The 6,172-nt window shown below is 41.4% G+C and overlaps 1 protein-coding gene across 1 annotated transcript in view; it reads right to left on the reverse strand.

Annotated features, from left to right (window-relative positions):
- Positions 1 to 3,281, reverse strand: part of ntf4.L (neurotrophin 4 L homeolog) — a 72,862-nt gene extending 69,581 nt beyond the window's left edge. Inside the window, exon 1 of the mRNA XM_018226378.2 lies at positions 2,848 to 3,281. The gene's annotated coding sequence lies outside the window, so the exon portion shown is untranslated. The remainder of the gene's footprint in view (positions 1 to 2,847) is intronic.
- Between the last annotated feature and the right edge of the window lie 2,891 nt (positions 3,282 to 6,172).

Here is a 6,172-nt window from a genome sequence, read left to right on the forward strand (position 1 = left end):
ACAAATAAGTTTAGCCAAGAGAGGCAACCGGTCGGTCATCTCCCGCACATACTCCGACGTTATTCTCTCCACGCTCTTGTCAACTCCAGCCTTAAGCTGCTACACAGAGCAGGTTTACTCCCAGTGCAGGTAACCTGTACTCTCATCCCTGTACTCACAATGGAGCATTCCTAATGTTATTTATACCTCCCTACACTTACTGCATTGCCTCATATAACCTCTGCTACAACTCTGTTTACATAACACAGTAAGAGCTAGTAGTACAGGAGCAAGGCTGGAGTTGGCTCCATACTCACACACTGACAAATCCTTACTTGCACTACATATACTGTAAATCTAAACCCTTAATAAGCAAATTTACCTTCACTACTGCATGATATAACATATCCAAGAAGACAACTAATCCCCCTCTTTTTAATTTTTTTAACAGACGTCATTTTATTATATTTTTGAAATACTTAAAAAACGATTTAAACGATAACTAGATATTGTAGTTATTCCCATTAAATATTATATATATATATATATATATATATATATATATATATATATATATATATATATATATATATTCCGTAGGGTGGCACACATACACAAAAAAGTGTATGCAGCATTCAAAAAGACCAGCAATACTGGGAATTTTGGTGAAACAAGTAAAAACTTTTTCATTTTTTTTTTTCATTTTTCCCAGAGGGGACTGAAACGTCACATTGGCTGTATATGCACTTAACAATACAATTTTTTTTACTTGTTACACCCAAATTCCCAGTGTTGCTGGTCTTTTTGCATGCTGATATATATATATATATAATATATATTGGCACATTTACATATTTGCCAGGAGGCAGGGTGGTCATTTATGGCAATTGTTTTTCAAAATAGTTGATAGTTGTAGATAAAAGTAGGTAGAAATTATATGAATACGATAAACACACAAAAAGTTTGACCAAGAGCTTGCAATCTTACAGCATGAACTGGCATATACACTTATTTTATGTCCAAATACAATACAGATATAGAACGGGCTCTGTACAGATATGAGACCAGAATGCTCAGGAACTGTGTTTTTTTCCGGATAGAAGCTCTTTCTGCAATTTGGATCTTCATACCTTATGTCTACTAGGAAATCGTTTAAACGTTAATTAAATCCAACAGGATTGTTTTGCTTCCAATAAGGATGAATTATATCTTAGTTGGGATCAAGTACAAGCTACTGTTTTATTATTACAGAGAAAAAGGAAAAATATATTTGAATTATGTAAACAAAAAGGAGTCTATGGGAGATGATCTTCCTGTATTTGGAACTTTCTGGATAATGGATTTACGGATGCCTGTATAAAATCCAGCCTGGGGGCATTAAATGAAGAAGAGGTCCCAAATCTTTATATTCTCAAATAAGTCTGCTGCTACAAAGTGTGTTCCTATTTAACATTTTTAAAAATTTGGATTATTTCGATAGAATGGAGTCTATGAGAGATAGCCTTTCTGTAATTCGGAGCTGTCTGGATAACGAGTTCCCGGATAACAGATTCCATACCTGTATACATAATATTTAATTGCTTAACCTGGTCTTATCAGTATATACATCGGCTCAGGGAACTAGGTTTGACAGATCACCCCGGAAACCTTTCAGATCAGAGATGATTCTGGGGACACGGTGTATCGGCAGATAAAATTAACAGTTTGGACAGATCGTTTGAGGTCTGAGATGGTGGTCTGACGAAAAGGGACCCTGTACATGGCCGGACGATAGGACGAAGCATTGCCGACATGCACAACAGCCTAACCATGCGTGTATAAGATCCCATGCAGATTACCCAATTGAGTGTTCCCTTTAGCACAATACACTAAAAAGAAGTGCAATCTATGAACATGAAAGTAACTCCAGGGATTCCTAAATAAATGGACTCAATTACTTTAATACCACTCCTGGGAGCCACAGCCCTTTTAAGGGCAGAGACGCACATGGAGATTTGAGGAGATTTAGTCGCCTGGAGAAGAATCGCCTCTTCCTAAAGCGACTAATCTCCCCGACCTGCCTAAACGATAACTAGACATTGTAGTTATTCCCATTGAATATAGATATTCACCAGGAGGCAGGGTGGTTATTTATGGCATATTTCCTTCAAAACAGTCGTAGATAAAAGTAGAAATGATATGAATACGATAAACACACGCACAAAAGGTTTGACCAAGAGCTTGCAATCTTACAGCATGAATTGGAATATGCAATTATTTTATGTCCAAATACAATCTAGATGTAGAACTGGCTCCATACAGGTATGAAACCAGAATGATCAGACCTGGGTTGAATGATCGGACCTGGGTTGCCGGTGGGAGGACACAGAGTGCTTCGTTTTCCGAAGTCGCCTGAAGTTGCCTCACGAGGAAACTTCAGTGACTTCGGAAAATTAAGCGATTTAGTGCCATCCCGTCGGTGATTTAGATTCTAGCCGGCGGGAAGACATTGCTGGGGGATTAATCGCCCGAAGAAGAGGCGATTTTGTCGATGGGCGACTAATCTTCCCGAATATCCACGTGCGTCTCTTCCCTAACAGCAGATTTGAGCCTGACAGGCAGTTACAGCCCCCAAACCATAAAAGAACTACCCCCAGTGGTTGACCATACATGTGTAGCCTTGAGGCAACTGTCACACGTACAATTCCACCAGGTGGGGAAAGGGTGCAATAGACTAAATAGGAATTTATTTTCTAAACAAAATCTGTCTGCTGGAGGATGCTGGGATCCGTAGTTTAAAGAAAACCAGTTAAAGTAAGTCAAGTTCAACACAACAGTGTGATTTCATTGAAGTATCCGCAATAGAGGGGGATAAAGCGAAAGACTCACCGTGTCGGAGTTGTTCAGCCTCCCCAACATGTGACAGTTGGAGCGAGTTTCCCTTTGGCGTCCGTAGCGAGTAGCCGCACCGCACTCCCTGCCCTTCCTCAGGACACTTTGCTCCCGCAGCCCGGGCACAGAAACTGCCTCCAGAGCAGCAGCCAGGGACAAGTCATTCTTGCAGACTGGTGCCCAGGGTCGGGGTCGCGGCTACGGGGAATGAAACGGGCAGCAGATCCTCAGAGAAAGGTGCAGCAGTATAAGTCCCTTGCACCGGCAGCTACTAGCGCTCACTAACGCTCACTAACACTCACTGCTGCTCATCCCCACCCCCTTCCCTCGGCCTCTGTATAGAAATCGGCTCCTTCCAGACACACGCGAGGCCAGATTCCCAGTAGGAGGCGAAACTCTACTTTAAAGAACAACAAAAAAAAATGTTCTCTTTCTTTTTTTTTCCTCCAGATGACGTGTCTGCGGCAACACGCCCCCTTCTGGGGGTTATTGAACCCGGATAATAATAATAATGATAATAGTCCCCTCTGGGCAAATATCTATTGAGTGCAAGCCTTTAGGGCAAGGGCCTCATCAGCTGGGTCTCCTTAATGGGTTTTCCTCTATCTGCACCTCATTGGATTCTTATTATTACCTACAGTCACTGTGATGGGCTTTCCACTCATATTCTGCCACTGCTAAACCCACAGTCAAATCACTTAAAAGGGTGGTTCACCTTTAAGGTAACTTTTAGTATGTTATAGAATGGCCAATTCTAAGCAACTTTTTAATTACTTATTTTTTATAGTTTTATAGTTATTTGTCTTTTTCCTTTGACTCGTTGCAGCTTTCAAATGGGCGTCGCTGACCCCCAGAAACGTAACTAGAGGGGGGCGGGCCCTGGCCCAGGACGCGCCAGGAATATGCGGCGCAAAGCGGCGCATGGACTGTCGGGGGCCCTGAGGGAGTGTGGGCCCTGGCCCGCTCGCACCCCCTGCTCCCCCGGTAGTTCCACCACTGCTGACCCCTTTTAAAAATGCTCTGTAAGGCTACAAATGTATTGTTATTGCTACTTTTTATTACTCATCTGTCTATTCAGGCCTCTCCTATTCATATTCCAGTCTCTTATTCAAATCAGTGCATGGTTGCTAGGGTAATTGGGAACATAGATACCAGATTGCTTAAATGCAAATTGAAGAGCTGCTGAATAAAAAGCTAAATAACTCAAACACCTTAAATAATAAAAAAGGAAAACCAATTGCAAATTGTCTCCAAATATCACTCTCTACATCAGTGATCCTCAACCAGTAGCTCGTGAACAACATGCTGCTCTCCAACCCCTTGGATTTTGCTCTCAGTGGCCTCAAATTAGGTGCTTATTTTTGAATTCCAGGCTTGGAGGCAGTGTCGGACTGGGACACCAGGGGCCCATCAATTAATCTTAGACCAGGGGCCCTCTCTCAGTTCTATTTTTCTTCCTCTCCTCACTTAACCTCTATTCTCATAGTCTCTTTTCTTTACATACTATCAGTTCCGGACTGAGAATTAAATTAGGCCCTGGTATTTCAGGTACACAGAGGCCCAAACAGCCCACTAAATACTGACTTTTAATGGGACCTTATAGCAGCGCCTCTGGCATTTGCCAGAACCCACCGATTGAATTTCCGGGCCTGCATACTATAATCTCTTTTTCCATCTATTTAGCCTCTTTGTTCTCATAGAAATAGGGAACAGCCATGAAATAGGCCAAATGTTTAGCAGCATGAGGGCCCACTGACACCTGGGCCCACCGGGAGTTTTCCTGGTATCCCAGTGGGCCAGTCCGACACTGCTTGGAGGCAAGATTTGGTTGCATAAAAACCAGATGTACCGCCAACCAGAGTCTCCTGTAGGCTGCCAGTCCACATAGGGGCTACCAATAGCCAATCACAGCCAGGGGCGTAACTATAGAGGAAGCAGACCCTGCGCCTGCAGGGGGGCCCAGGAGGTATAGGGGCCCCACGAGGCCCTAATTCATATACAGTTTAAATAAATATTGGTAAAACAAGTCAACTGCTAAAAATTATGGGGGCCTGAAAAATAATTTGCTGTGGGGCCCAGTAATATCTAGTTACGCCACTGATCACAGCCCTTATTTGGCACCACTCAGGGACATTTTTCATGCTTGTGTTGCTCCCCAACACTTTTGACATCTGAATGGTGTTCATGGGTGAAAAAGGTTGGGGACCCCTGCTCTACATCATACTAAAAGATCTGAAAGGTGAACCACCCCTTTAAAGCCCCTCCCTCCTATATTTTGGGAATCAGGCAGTCTTTATACAGGTATGGGAGCTAATATCCAGAATGCCAAAACCTGGGGCTTTCCGGATAAGAAGTATTTTCATAATTTGGCTCTTCATACAATAAGTCTACTTAAAATGAATTTAAATAATAAATGAATGCAATAGGATTGTTTTGCCTCTAATACTGATTAATTATATCTTAGTTGGGATCAAGTACAAACTACTGTTTTATTATGACAATAAAAACAGGAAATCATTTAAAAATCTGAATTATTTGATTAGAATGTAGTCATTGAGAGACGGCCTTTCTGTCATTTGGATTTTTCTGGATAATGGGTTTCCAGATAATTGATCCCATATTTAAAAACTGGTTATTAATCAGTGCCCCACTAGGACTGTATTGACTGGGTACCCAAGCAGCCACATAGTCTGTCCTGTTTATTCATACCCCCTCTGTGCCACACCTGGAGGTAGCCATAAAAATAGAAATATGATTTCCAGTGTTTGAATGTATTATTTAAAGGGGACGGTATACTTTTTTAAAAAAAAATATACAGGTATGAGACCTGTTATCCAGAATGCTCAGGAGTTTTCTGGATAAGGGGTCTTTCTGTAATTTGGGTCTCCCTACTTCAAGCCTACTAAAATAAATCATTCTAACGTTAATAAAGCCCAATACGATTGTTTTGCCTTCAATAAGGATTCATTTTTATCTTAGTTGGAACCATGTACAAGGTACTGTTTTATTATTACAAAGAAAAAGGAAAAATGTTTTTGAATTATTTAATCAAAATGGTGTCTATGGGAGATGACCTTCCTGTAATTTAGAAATTTCTGGATAATGGGTTTATGGATAACAGATCCTATACCTGTATGCTTTAAATCCAGTCTGGGGGCATTATATAAAGAAGAGGGTATGTTTGCAAATAAGTCTGCTGCCACAACGTGGTTTCATGTTTAGAAAGTGGGAAGGCTGAACCGAATACTGTTTCAAAGACTCCGGCCATTCGTGCAACAAAAATTTTGTTGGATTGTAGGAAAAAAATTCTAGGCTCGTTATA

Source organism: Xenopus laevis, chromosome 7L, assembly GCF_017654675.1.
Source record: "Xenopus laevis strain J_2021 chromosome 7L, Xenopus_laevis_v10.1, whole genome shotgun sequence".
NCBI classification, from domain to species: Eukaryota; Metazoa; Chordata; class Amphibia; order Anura; family Pipidae; genus Xenopus; species Xenopus laevis.